Source organism: Triticum dicoccoides, chromosome 7A (assembly GCF_002162155.2).
Source record: "Triticum dicoccoides isolate Atlit2015 ecotype Zavitan chromosome 7A, WEW_v2.0, whole genome shotgun sequence".
In the NCBI taxonomy this organism is placed as follows: Eukaryota; Viridiplantae; Streptophyta; class Magnoliopsida; order Poales; family Poaceae; genus Triticum; species Triticum dicoccoides.
In genome coordinates this window covers 419,480,593-419,495,876 of record NC_041392.1, presented here as the reverse complement: position 1 = coordinate 419,495,876, position 15,284 = coordinate 419,480,593, and positions in this window count along the sequence as shown.

The window sequence follows — 15,284 nt, the reverse complement described above, 5'->3', positions numbered from 1 at the left end:
TGGAATTGAGTTCCTCAACCCATTGGCAGTTGGCTTTTCTAAGGGAGCGCATGAGCCTTGGTTGATGCCACTAAGGATCAGGCCATTGGCTCGCTCCACTTACCCATCAGATTTTGGGTGGTAGACGGGTGCATAGTCGAGCCTAATGACCATTTTCTTAGACCATGCTTTGACCTCTTTAGCCGTGAACTTTGTTCTGTTATCTATGATCAGACTGTGTGGGACACCATAACGATCTCCTAGCCGTGGGGGCATTTGGCTTTGTTTGGCGAACACTTGACAGCCTAAGCAATGTTGTACCAACATCGAGGCGTCAGCTCCCGCGGTTGGCCAATAGAAGCTGCCCTGAAAAGCCTTGCTTACCAAAATGTGTGCAGCAGCGTGATGTCCGCTCATGCTGGAGTGTATCTCCTAAAGTAGGAGTCTGCCTTCTTCCTCGGATATGCATCGCTAGAGGATGCCTGTGGTGCTCATTTTATAAAGCTCTCCTTCCTGAACCTAATAGGCTTTAGATTGCCTTATGATCCGACATGCGCCAGTTTGGTTGTCGGGGAGTTCTTTTCTGAGAAAGTACGTGACGAGTGGCTCTGTCCAGGCTGCAATGACTGCCATGAATTCATGGGCAGAGGGAGTTTCCTGAACCTCTGAGCCGCCTATTATGCCCTCGTCGTCTTCGAGTCGGGTCTGCTGTCCGACGTCGCTTGAATCCGACGCTCCTTTGTCGTCTTTCTAGACTACAGACAACTTGATAAGTCGCTCAAGGAAGGTTTTATCCAAAAGCTTGTCCCATTTTGTGCCCATTCTGGTGAGTATGTCCACGGCCTGGTTGCTATCTCGGGGTATGTGGTGAAACTCCAGCCCCTCAAACCTGGCCGAGATCTTTTTGAGGGTGTTCTGATAGGTTGTCATCTTCGGGTCTTTATCGTCGAATTCCCCGTTGAATTGTGAGATAGCGAGATTGGAATCACCTCAGACCTCCAGGCATTTGACACTCATGGAGATTGCTATCTGGAGCCTGTGTAAGAGGGCTTCGTATTCAGCCTTGTTGTGGGAGTCCGTGTACATGATTTGTAACACATATTTGGTGTTGTCTCCCGTGGGGGATGTAAGAACGACACTCGCCCCTAGGCTGGTGAACATTTTGGAACCATCAAAATACATGGTCCAATGAGAGTAGGTGTTATATTCCCGGGGAGTTCGGCCTCCGTCCATTCGGCCAAAAATTGACCAGCACCTGGGATTTAATGGCCCGACGTGGTTTGTAGATGATTTCAAAAGGTAGGAGCTCTATGGCCCACTTGGCTATACGCCCCATTGCATCCCTGTTGTTAATTATGTCACTTAACGGGACATTGGATGCAATGGTCACTGAACACTAGTGGAAGTGGTGCCAAAGTTTTTGTGATGCCATGAAGACGGCGTAGGCTATCTTTTGATAGTGAGGGTATCATGACTTGCACAAGGTTAAGACCTTGGAGGCATAATAAACGGGCCTCTGGACCTGGAATTTATGGCCCTCCATGTCTCGTTCGACCATGAGAACTGTGTTAACCACCTGATTTGAGGCCGAGATGTATAATATCATCGGTTCACATATACGTGGTGCTGCCAGGATGGGGTTGGTGGCAAGGAGAGCTTTGATATCTTCTAGGGCCGCCGCGGACACCTCGGTCCATTTAAATGTTTTTGTTTGCTTTAATAGTCTGTACAGGGATAGGGCCTTCTCTCTGAGTCGCAGTATGAAGCGAATTAAGTCCGCCCCACAGCCCGCTACTTTTTGTACGTGTTTGAGCTCTGTTGGTACCTCAAACGGTCCAAGGCTCGAATTTTGGCTGGATTGGCTTCGGTTCCTTGGCTGGACACGATGAAACCAAGGAGTTTGCCAACTAGGACCCTGAAGGCACACTTCTCCAGACTGATTTTAATTTGATACTCCCGTAGACTCGCAAGCGTATCCTGAAGGTTGTCCACCAATTATCTGATGTGTTTGGTTTTTACAACCACATCATCGACGTAGGCATCGATGGTCTTTCCGATGTTCTTTTCTAGGCATGTTTGAATCATCCATTGGTACGTGGCACCGACATTCTTCAGTCCAAAGGGCATCGAGTTGAAGCAGAACAGCCCGTAGGGTGTAATGAATGTTGTTGCTTCCTGGTCGGATTCCTGCATTTGATGATATCCTAAGTAGGCATCCAGGAAGCACAACGCATCATGACCCACTGTGGCATCTACAATTTGGTCGATGTGGGGTAGGGGGAAGGGGTCTTTGGGGCAAGCCTTGTTGAGGTTTTTGATATCAACACATAACCACCAGGACCTATCCTTCTTTAGTACCATGACCAAATTGGCCAGCCAGTCAGGATGTTTTATATGTTGGATGACCCCGACCTCTAGTAACTTAGCCAGCTCTTCCCCCACAACTTGACGCTCGGGCTCGGAAGAAATGCTGAAGTGTTTGTTTGACAGGCTTATAGCCCCTTAATATGTTCAAGTTGTGTTTTGCAAGCCTGGGGGTATCCCTGGCACGTCGGAAGGTGATATGTCTCCGTCGTATCTACTTTTCCAAACACTTTTGCCATTGTTTTGGACTCTAACTTGCATGATTTGAATGGAACTAACTCAGACTGGCGCTATTTTCAGCAGAATTACCATGGTTTATATTTTTGTGCAGAAATAAAAGTTCTCGGAATGACCTGAAAATCAACGGAGATTATTTTTGGAATGTATCAAAAATATTGGAAGAAGAATCCACGTCAGGGGGCCCACACCCTGTCCACGAGGGTGGGGGCGCGCCTACCCCCCTGGGCGTGCCCCCTGCCTCATGGGCCCCCTGACGCTCCACGGACTTCAACTCCAACTCCATATATTCGTGTTCGGGGAGAAAAAAAAGAGAGAAGGATTCATCATGTTTTACGATACGGAGCCGTCGCCAAGCCCTAAACTCTCTCGGGAGGGCTGATCTGGAGTCCGTTCGGGGTTCCGGAGAGGGGAATCCGTCGCCATCATCATCATCAACCTTCCTCCATCACTAATTTCATGATGCTCACCGCCGTGTGTAAAGTAATTCCATCGTAGGCTTGCTGGACGGTGATGGGTTGGATGAGATTTATCATGTAATCGAGTTAGTTTTGTTAGGGCTTGATCCCTAGTATCCACTATGTTCTGAGATTGATGTTGCTATGACTTTGCTATGCTTAATGCTTGTCACTAGGGCCCGAGTGCCATGATTTCAGATCTGAACCTATTATGTTTTCATGAATATATGTGAGTTCTTGATCCTATCTTGCAAGTCTATGGTCACCTATTATGTGTTATGATCCGTTAACCCCGAAGTGACAATAATCGGGACCATTACCGGTGATGACCGTAGTTTGAGGAGTTCATGTATTCACTATGTGTTAATGCTTTGGTCCGGCACTCTATTAAAAGGAGGCCTTAATATCCCTTAGTTTCCAATAGGACCCCGTTGCCACGGGAGGGTAGGACAAAAGATGTCATGCAAGTTCTTCTCCATAAGCATGTATGACTATATTCGGAATACATACCTACATTAGATTGATGAACTGGAGCTAGTTCTATGTCACCCTATGTTATAACTATTGCATGATCGATCGCATCCGACATAATTCTCCATCACCGATCCATTGCCTACGGGCTTTTCATATATTGTTCTTCGCTTATTTACTTTTCCGTTGCTACTATTACAAACACTATAAAACCAAAACTACTACCGTTACTTTTACCACTATTACCACTACTATCATATTACTTTGCTACTAAATACCTTGCTGCAGATATTAAGTTTCTAGGTGTGGTTGAATTGACAACTCAGTTGCTAATACTTGAGAATATTCTTTGGCTCCCCTTGTGTCGAATCAATAAATTTGGGTTGAATACTCTACCCTCGAAAATTGCTGCGATCCCCGATACTTGTGGGTTATCAAGACTATTTTCTGGTGCCGTTGCCGGGGAGCATAGCTCTATTCTTTGAGTCACTTGGGATTTATATCTGCTTATCACTATGAAGAACTTGAAAGATCAAAGAACCAAGATTTTTCCCTCAACTACGAGGGGAGGTAAGGAAATGCCATCTAGGTCTGCACTTGATTCACCTTATATTTTGAGTAAACTTGCGACACCTACTCCTGCTATTCATTCTGATATGTCACATGTTATTGATGATGCCACTTCTACTTTGCATGATACTTATGATGAAACTACTCCTATGCTTGATACTACTGTGCCACTAGGTGAATTTCTTGATGAACAACTTGCTAGGGCTAGAGAGAATGAAATTATTAAAACTGATAATATTGATGAAAGTGATGATGAAGATGCTCCCCTTAGATATGAATTGCCTGTTGTGCCTAAGGGTTATGTTATGGATGAAGAAACTGCTAGAGACTTTTTAGCTTGCAATGATAGATCTGATCTTAAGAAATTATTAGCTAAGCTTAAAGAAAAGTCTTTGAATGCTAGAATTAAATATGACCCTGCTTTTGCTACTTCGCCTATCTTTATTACTAATAAGGATTTTGATTTCTCTGTCGATCATGAGATAATTACTTTGGTTGAATCTGATCCTTTCTATGGGTATGAATCTGAAACTGTTGTGGCACATCTTACTAAATTAAATGATATAGCCACCCTATTCAGTAATGATGAGAAAACTCGCTATTATTATATCCCTAAGTTATTTCCGTTCTCATTAAAGAGTGATGCTAAAACATGGTTTAATTCTCTTGATCCTGGTGGTGTGCATAGTCCCCAGGATATGATTTATTACTTCTCTACTAAATATTTCCCCGCTCATAAGAAACAAGCTTTCTTAAGGGAAATATATAATTTTGTGCAAATTGAAGAAGAGAGTCTCCCACAAGCTTGGGGGAGGCTTCTCCAATTACTTAATGCTTTGCGTGATCATCCTCTCAAGAAAAATGAAATACTTGATATCTTTTATAATGGACTAACTGATGCTTCCAGAGATGTAGCACCCCGGACACACCCGCCGGTGGTCGTTACTCCTGGCGGGATCTAGACTGGCCCCACGGATCAATACTAGTCTTTTCTGCGCACTTTGTCCTCACTCGTGCGCACCCGGGAGCAACTTCCTGGTCGGTCACCCATCCTGAAACTACTCCAAGCTGAGCACGCTTAACTTTGGAGTTCTTTCCGAATGGGCTCCTGGAAAAGAAGGAATTCCTTATTGATATGAGTAGTCTATCATCCGTATTAAGCCATGCTATCACATACCCCCCCCTACTCAGAGGAATCGACGTCCTCATCGGTCCACAGGAACGTTCCCTCTTGGCACATACGTTTGTGCATCCAGCCCGGTACATGTGCCATGCTGGGTACCACGACGGGTCACAAACGTCATGAACAACATGACCGTGCACCTGTCTGCAAACATTGGTGTAACCGCGAGGGTCGGCTCTGATACCAACTTGTAACACCCCGGTCACACCCGCCGGTGGTCGTTACTCCTGGCGGGATCTAGACTGGCCCCACAAATCAATACTAGTCTTTTCTGCGCATTTTGTCCTCACTCTTGCGCACTCGGGAGCAACTTCCCGGTCGGTCACCCATCCTGAAATTACTCCAAGCTGAGCACGCTTAACTTTGGAGTTCTTTCCGAATGGGCTCCCATAAAAGAAGGAGTTCCTTATTGATATGCGTAGTCTATCATCCCTATTAAGCCAGGCTATCACATAAGGTTGTCAGGACCGGGTTTTCGGGATATTGATTTCCCAGAAAATGGCCCTTGTGCTCACCAGCCCCAGGACTACTGTTAGCTGATGAGGCACCAACTTGATACATAAATTCCAAGCAAAATACAAAATATGTAGTACAAGACCATTCTGGCCTATGAGTACAACAAATGGTTTCTAGTGGTTGACGGCGGAAGCGGTTTGTGGTTCATCATCGTCTTTGGGACTCCATTTCCCATGGGGACAGCTGACCTGGATAACTCCTATCTTCGCGAGTCTGCTATCATCACTGCCTAGGTTCCGGGGCTGTCATCGCAAGGCTCCTCTCCATGCAAGAAATCTGGCAAAGACAATAGCCAGGGACAAGCCAGTGAGTACTTCTGAATGTACTCGCAAACATTATGAACACAGGTATAATATAACAAATGATAATCATGCTCTGAAATATTCTATGATCACACGTCCATTACAAAATAAACATCCATGATGCACGCAGCAGGTTATTCATCTATAACATGAATATGCAATAAGGGAGTAGAAATAGAATGCACCGATCGAGTGTCTGAAATGACGCCTCGAAAGGATAATAATACAAAGCATGCCTCAGTCGGGCGTCTGAGCGACGTCGCATAAAGGGCTTATAAAAGCAATAAGTAGCAAACATGCCACAGTCGGGCGTCTGTGCGACACCACATAAAGGGCTTATAGAGTAAACAAACAACAAGCATGCCACAGTCAGGCGTCTGAGCGACACCACATAAAGGGCTTATAAAGTAAAGAAAAACAAGCATGCCACAGTCGGGCGTCTCCGCAACACCACATAAAGGGCTTATATGAGAGTATTCATAGTGAATATCCAGGAGGTAGAACCATCCTAGGTATACTCAATAATTCAAATAATGTAAATGGTTAGTCCACAATAATAATAATCACAATCATCATATGTCATAGGTCATAATCAATGTTCTGGTTTAGCAGTTTTTTCTCCGAAGACCGACAATAAGACTGACACTTGACCCATCCCAGACTATAGTCCTTAACCATGTACACGGATATTCGAATAGATATAATCTCTACAGAGGGTGTACTCTTTACCCACGAGCAACGGATTCCTTTAGTCCATCGGGACTAATTCCGTCGACGGTCTTTTAACCGAAAACACACCTGACTCACACACACCAGCTTAACTTTACCAGTGTCTGGAATCACCCACGACACCCGTTAAGCAAAACTCTAAGTGGGGAGGCTACACCCTCAACTAGCATGGGATCACAAAATTTATAACGCGCGCAAACAAGGGGAGCTACCCCTTTGGCTCCAACCGAAAACACCCATGCCCCCGGACCAGGTGGCATGCCTACCGGAAGCAGCCGGTATCTTCCACCATGGCCTCTCTGTACGGTGTGTACTAGAAAGGGGTTGACAACTTACTAACCGTACCCTACCTATGGCAGGGACAAGTGGTAGCACGAAACAAGTATGGGGGTTACTGGAACAAGACTCAATCTATGGTCGACTCAGGAGGTTTACGTATTCCCTGCATGATTAGCATAACAAATATATCTCAACCCACAGACAGAATCACCACCCATCATACCTCATCATGCCATACCGGACACAACCGTCTCAACTAGGAACTAGAGATAAGCTCGTGTCTACCCAAGACAGAGACTTTCCCGGCTTCCTTCCGGTAGGCATGAAAGGCATACGAGGGTGACTACTATCACAAACATATCAAACTCCAATAGCATGAAATCATCAGTATGCACTCATGGGTATGATCATATCATCACATAAAAAAATAACGGATACTCCGTGTCAAGGTGGTGTTGTAACCATATCAACAACCCACAAAAATATTATGACAGGGTTCAAAATGCTTGCCTTCAAGAGTATGCAAGTGGGGGTGCACTTTTGAAAGTTGCTTCCTTCTTCAAAAATCCTATTTAAGAAAATTCAAATTAACATATAGTTTCAAAATAGTACAAAAAAAGTTGTTTGAAAAAATTTCAAATAAATATGAAAATAAACTAGACAAAATTTGAGAAACAATAGAAAAAGAATCAATCATTTGAACTTATATTTAAAAAGTTATAGCTAGTCAAAGTTTAGTCAAAAATTTGTTTTTAATAAAAACAGAAAAGGAAAACGGTTCGAATGAGAATACGTTTTTTCGGGCAGAGAAGACGTACTCTGGGTTTTACGTCTCCACTTAAACCAGCGCGGGCCGGCTCGGGGTCACTGACAGTGGGTCCCTTGGGCCCACTGGTCAGGTTTGACCAGTCGCTCGCGCCTCTTTCTTCTCTCTGGCCGAGCAGTGGCGGGGCTCCGGTGATTGCCGTCGGCGAACGGCGGCTCCCCGCGGGGTTCTGAGGGCGGGGATGGATCCGCCAGTCCAGGGCGGTCCTCCCGGTGGTCACTAGGTAGGTGGGGGTGGAGGGGGTCACCAGCGGCGAGCTTCGCGGCGGAGGTGGCTTCGGGAGGGATTGGGGGTTTGGGCTACGGTGGCTCCCGGTCGAGGCTGAGGTGATGGGTGGCACCGCACGATCAAGGGGAGTCGGGTGGTGGCGCTGGATGGGCCGGAGAGGGCCTGCATGCGACGAACGGAGTCGGAGCGTGGCTGCGGCCGAACTGGCCGGAGACGAGGAAGACAACCTTCCCCCGTCGATTGCTGGCTCTAGGGGCACTAGGGGGATGGTACGAGGTTGCCTGAGTGTCCGGATGGGCTCGGGGGTCTCCATTTATAGCGTGACTAGGTCGGTTCCGCGGCGGCCGGAGATAAGATCGGCGAACCGCCTCGCTGTAGCTTGCAGTGCGACGTGTCGAGGCTGGGGATGGCGGCACAGGCTAGCAAACGAGTGGGCACTGCTCCAGGGGCGAACTGGCGAGCGAGAGTGGCTCGGGCGGTGCCGTCCATGGCAGGAGCCTGCTGTGGCCGGCCGCTAGCTGCCATGGCCGACCAGGCGGCGGCGCCGTGGGGCTCCAGAGGCGGCCAGGGCGGCTCTGCGACGTGGGAGGGGCCGGGCGTGTTGGCGGTGAGTGGCCAAGGGTCAGCACGGGCGCGGGAGGGGGGCAGCGAGACGCGGCGGCTCGGTGCGCGCGTGTGCAAAACATGCGCTCTGGGCGCGCCCAGTGCACGCATGCTAGGTGTTTGACAAAATGCCAGAGTGTGTTAGAGAGCTTGGGTGAGGCTGGCAATTAGCAGATCCAGGTTAGAAGTAGCTAGGAGCTTAGTGGACAAGGTTGTTGGGTCAGAGGATCAGGTTCACAATGCAAACTAAAAATCATGTCAAATCTGGCTATGCACACAAGGTGCTTGACAGAATGCCAAGGGCATCTAGGCAACTCTTGGGGTGGCCAAAATCTCCAGATCCTGGTGTCTTTAGATGATGAAGGGGTTGGCAAGGTTAGTTTGGCAAAAATAGAAACTTGTTGGTGCAAGTTTTTGAGAAAACCAATTCTGGCCAGAAAGTAAAGGGCATAATTGCATGGACTAAAAATATCCCAATGGACCCAATCTCCTAGACTTAAGGGTTTGGTAGGGTGTACTACAAGCAGGAAAAAGCTCATGGTCACTAGAGCAAAAATAATTAGGGTTGCAGTAGAAAACACCCAACTGGGCCAGAGAGCAAAAGAGGATGATTTGCTCAAATTTCTCAAAGAACATCAATGGTTTTTTTGCATAAAGTTGAATTATATACTACTACTAACATCCCATAATTTTGGTGGAAACTTTAAAGAAATATTTAAATAGGCTGTAGTGCAAAATTACAAACTGGACCAGTTTTGAAAACTTGGGGTAGATCTAAAAATCTTCATTGACTAAAAGATATTTTTGCATAAAAGTGATGTGGGAACATCACATGACATCCCCAAATTTTGGTGAGAATTATAAAGAATTTTCTGAAAGGGTTGTAGTGCAAATAGAGCTCTGAAACTTATGAAAAATCATTTTTAAAGAAATAAAACTCCGGGGAAAGTAATTGTATAAATAATTCCACTGATAAAAGAAATGTTTCTTGATAGGGTATACAAGTCCAATAATATATTTGGAAAGTTTTCACTTGGGGTAAAAACTCCATAATATCCAAGAAAGGAGTGGTTCTGAAATCAAAGAAAATCCAGGAAATGAAAGATTTAATTTTGGCAAAATTTTAATAAACAAATCATGTTTACATTTTTAGGGTGTTACAAGAGACCACCTGGATAGTTGTGCTGGTTGTGTTTTCTGGGAAAGAACCGTTGATCAAGCTGAATTGCTATTGAATAATATGTTGACTAATGAAAATAATTGGAAACTTCCTGAACCAACTACTAAGCCAACTATGAAGAAAAGGGGTATTCTATTTCTCAGTCCTGAAGATATGCAAGAGGCAAAGAAATCTATGAAAGAAAAAGGTATTAAAGCTGAAGATGTTAAGAATTTACCACCTATTGAAGAAATACATGGTCTTGATAACCCGACACAGGTAGTAAAGATAAATTCTCTCTATAGATTTGATAAATGTGAAATTCCATTTACTAAGTTTGCTAGCCAATGCTTGGATGAGTTTGATGACTTTATGGTTAAACAAGAAAACTTCAATGCTTATGTTGGTAGACAATTGAAATACAATGCTGATATGCTTGAACACTTGAGTGATTATATGTCTAGAGTTAAAGGTGAACTTAAACTTATTAGTAAACATGCTTCTATGGTTACCACTCAAGTAGAACAAGTGCTTAAAGCACAGAATGATTTACTCAATGAATTAACTAATAAGAAAAATGATAATGTTGTTAGAGTTATGACTAGAGGAGGTAAAATGACTCAGGAACCTCTGTATCCTGAGGGCCACCCTAAGAGAATTGAGCAAGATTCTCAGAGAACTAATATAGATGCACCTAGTCCTTCTAAAAGGAAAAAAAAGAAAAATGATAGGACTTTGCATGCTTCTAGTGAACCTGTTGTTGACACACCTGAGAACCCCAAGATATCTCTATTTCTGATGCTGAAACACAATCTGGTAGTGAACATGAAACTAGTGATAATGTTAATGATGATGTTCATGTTGATGCTCAACCTAGCAATGATAATGATGTAGAGATTGAACGTGATGTTGATCTTGATAACCCACAATCAAAGAATCAACGTTATGATAAGAGAGACTTTGTTGCTAGGAAGCACGGTAAAGAAAGAGAACCATGGGTTCAGAAACCCATGCCTTTTCCTCCTAAACCATCGAAGAAAAAGGATGATGAGGATTTTGAGCGCTTTGCTGAAATGATTAGACCTATCTTTTTGCGTATGCGTTTGACTAATATGCTTAAAATGAATCCTTATGCCAAGTACATGAAAGAAATTGTTACTAATAAAAGAAAGATACTGGAAGCTGAAATTTCCATCATGCTTGCTAATTACACTTTTAAGGGTGGAATACCTAAGAAACTAGGAGATCCAGGAGTACCAACTATACCATGCTCCATTAAAAGAAACTATGTTAAAACTGCTTTATGTGATCTTGGAGCCTGTGTTAGTGTTATGCCTCTATCTTTATATCGTAGACTTGATTTGAATAAGTTGACACCTACTGAAATATCTTTGCAAATGGTCGATAAATCAACTGCTATACCTGCCGGTATTTGTGAGGATGTGCCTGTTGTGGTTGCAAACGTTACTATTTTAACGGACTTTGTTATTCTTGATATTCCCGAGGACGGTAGTATGTCAATTATCCTTGGTAGGCCCTTTTTGAATACTGCAGGGGCTGTTATTGATTGCAACAAAGGCAATATCACTTTTCATGTTAATGGTAATGAGCATACGGTACACTTTCCGAGGAAATAACCTCAAGTCCACAATATAAATTCTATTGGAAAAATTTCAGCAATCACTATTGGAGGTTTTGAATTTCCTCTTCCTACTGTCAAGAAGAAATATGATATTCTTATTGTTGGGGATGTGCATATCCCCGTTGAGGTAACCTAGTGTTATTCAAAATTTCTCTGGTTTCATGTTATTCGGAATGAGTTTGTTAACAAGACCTGATCAACCTTGTTAGTGGATTCCTTTGGACGAGCATGAGATGGATGAAGTTAGAAAGCACAACTCTCTGTACCCTCTTTTTACTTTCTGTTATTTATGTCAAATAAAGAAAAAATAGTATTTTCTGTCTGTTTTTCTGAATTATTCATGCAATAAAAAATACCCCGAAAATAAAAGTTCTCCAAATGCCCTGAAATTTAAATATGATTTTTTTTCTAGAATATTTGAGAATATCTGGCACTGAGAACTGAGCAGGGGGAGCAGCCACGTGCCCACGAGGGTGGAGGGTGCACCCACCCCCCTGGGCGCGCCCCTGCCTCATGGACCCCACGTGGGTCCCCTCCACTTATCCTTTCACCCACACACTTCGTCTTGCTCTAGAAAAAATCACTAGCCAGCTCAAACCCGAGTTCTTGCTCATCTTGCTGCCATTTTCGATCTCCTTTCTCAAAGCTCCTCTCACAAAACTGCTTTGGGGGATTGTTCTTTGGTATGTGGCTCCTCCAATGGTCCAATTAATTTTTGTTCTAGTGCTTTATTTATTGCAAATTTTTGCTGCTTAGGTGACCCTGTTCTTGAGCATGCATGTCAAATTTATGTGGTCAAAAGTAGTTTTAATGCATGATATAGCCTCTAGGCACTTGTAGAAGTAGTTGCTATCAATCTTGTTGAGTTTGGTTCACTTTTATTTTAAGTTACTAAAAATTTCAGAAAAAGATGAAGAGATTTTTGAGGGGCTCATCGAGCCAAAGCTCGAGGGATAAGCAAAGTGAAGAGAACAAGAAGCCCAAGTATAATCTCCCTCGTACTGCGGAGATTCGGCCATGTGAATGGCCTTGTGATGAGTTCTTGAGAGAAGCTAGGATTCATGAAGATTTTTATCATTTGGCTGAGAATGCAGGCCTCACCACCTTCCTCCACGACCAGCGTGAACAGTACCTCTTACTCACCAATATCTTTGTGCAAAATGGCGTCCATAGGGGCAAACCTGGATCCAGAGATTGCCAAGGCCTTGCGCACTTTCCTCGGGGAGAATTGGGACATATATGCCTGGCATCCTTCCGACATGCCAGGGATACCCCGCAGGCTCGCGGAACACAGCTTGAACATACTAAAGGGCTACAAGCCTGTTAAGCAAACACTTCGATGCTTTTCCGAGCCCAAGCGTCAAGCAATGGGCAAGGAGCTGGCTAAACTACTAGAAGCTAGGTTCATTCGAGATATAAACCACCCGATTGGCTGGCCAATTTGGTCATGGTACCAAAGAAGGATAGGTCCTGGCGATTATGTGTCAATTTTAAGGACCTCAATAAAGCCTGCCCCAAAGACCCCTTCCCCCTACCCCATATCGATCAAATTGTAGATGCCATGATAGGTCTCGATACATTGTGCTTCCTGGACGCCTACTCGGGATACCATCAGATAAAGATGCAGGAATCAGACTAGGCAGCTACAACATTCATTACACCCTACTGGTTGTTCTGCTTCAACACAATGCCCTTCGGACTAAAGAATGCAGACGCCACCTACCAACGGATGATTCAAACATGCCTAGAAAAACACATCGGGAAAACCGTTGAGGCCTACATCGATGATGTGGTTGTCAAAACCAAACATGTCGGACAATTGGTGGACAACCTTCGGGATACATTTGCCATCTTACGGGAATATCAAATCAAACTTAATCTAGAGAAGTGCGTCTTCGGGGTCCCAGCTAGCAAAATCCTTGGCTTCATCATGTCTAGCCGAGGAATCGAAGCCAATCCGACCAAAATTCGAGCCTTGGACCGTTTGGAGGTGCCAACAGAGCTCAAACATGTACAAAAATTAGTGGGTTGTGTGGCGGCCTTGAGTCGCTTCATATCATGACTCGGAGAAAATGCCTTGCCCCTGTATAGGCTACTAAAGCAAATGAAAACATTTAAATGTACCAAGGAGGTTGTGGCGGCCCTGGAAGACATCAAGGCTCTCCTCGTCACAAATCCAATCCTGGCAGCACCAGGCACATGTGAACCAATGATACTATACATCTCGGCCACAAATCAGGTGGTTAGCGCAGTTCTCGTGGTCGAGCAAGACATGGAGGTGCTGCATCTTCTTAGTTAATAAACGATTCTAGCTCCAGTGATCATTAGATGCTAATCCAATGGAAGTGTTGCGTCTTCAACCTATGGTCTTCTTGCCCCAACCGCCCAAACCAGCGCCCGCCGTACCGCCTCCTCTAGCCTCCCATGGTCCGTTGTGCTGCAGCGTAGGCCTCACTGCCCGACCCTGCTACCACTGGCCAGGCCTTCCCTCTACTTACCCACACCCCCTGTTATTCTCTAGTAACAGCAACCTCAGACCGCAGCCGAACCAGTGAACCCTCGTACTACCCTCCGCTTGGGCATCCACCTTCCTCATCTTCCCTGGCTCCGTGTCGTTCCCTTCCTAGGCCACGCCGTCCTCCACCGCCTTGATGCTCTCTACGCGGCGTGTCCAACGAGGTCAATGAATGACAGCCATCGGAAGAGGACTTTAGGTGGTGAGGCTGACAGCTGGACCCACCAGCTACATCTTCAAATGCAAGGAAGTGCCTCCTTATTACTCGCAAAATAAAAATAATTCCTCCCCTGACAGCTAGGACCCAGCAGCAATATCTTTGCATGCAAGGAAGTGCGTCCTTATCCTCCCTGATAGCTAGGACCCACCAGGTAGAAGCGTACGTAGCATTGTCTGTCTGGTCGCGAACGTGTACGTACATACTGGTCGATCGGTCTCTCTGCAACGATGAACTGTGGCCGAGTAGGTAGTGGCATGTGTCATAGTAGAGCCCCCGACGTAGCGGTTCAGGCAGTCCAATCTAAACCGTGTACATGTATGTACAACCACATGCTAAAAGATACGGCCAAGTTTGTACATACGGGCGGGGTCTCGAACGCATACTCACGCATGCGTACGGCCAGGGCTCGTGTACATGGAGAGGCAATGGACGGCAACAACGGCGTCCAGCTCATCGGCAGCCAATCGGCTGGGTTGGAACGAAGAAAAAGCGTTGTGTTCCTCGGGAGGCAATGAAATGCGTCATGTTCATCGGGAGCCAACCGGCTTGGCTGGAACAGCCGAAACAGGGCCTGGCATACCACAGAACGGAGGAAACAGCCTTCTGTTCAACTGCCTATGATTGAAACAGGATCCCGTTCATCGGGAGGGGTCTGCCATACCGCAAAACAGAGGAAAAAGGACTTCTATTCGAGCGTCTTGATACGTCTCCAACGTATCTATAATTTTTGATTGTTCCATGCTATTATATTATCCATCTAGGATGTTTTATATGCATTTATATGCTATTTTATATGATTTTTGGGACTAACCTATTATCCTAGAGCCCAGTGCCAGTTTATTTTTTTTCCTTGTTTTTGAGTTTTACAGAAAAGGAATACCAAACGGAGTCCAATTCACGTGCCAATTTTTGATGATTTTTTATGGACCAAAAGAAGCCCCCGAAGTGAAAAGAGTTGGGCCAGAAGAGTCCCGGGCCGTCCATGAGGGTGGGGGCACGCCCT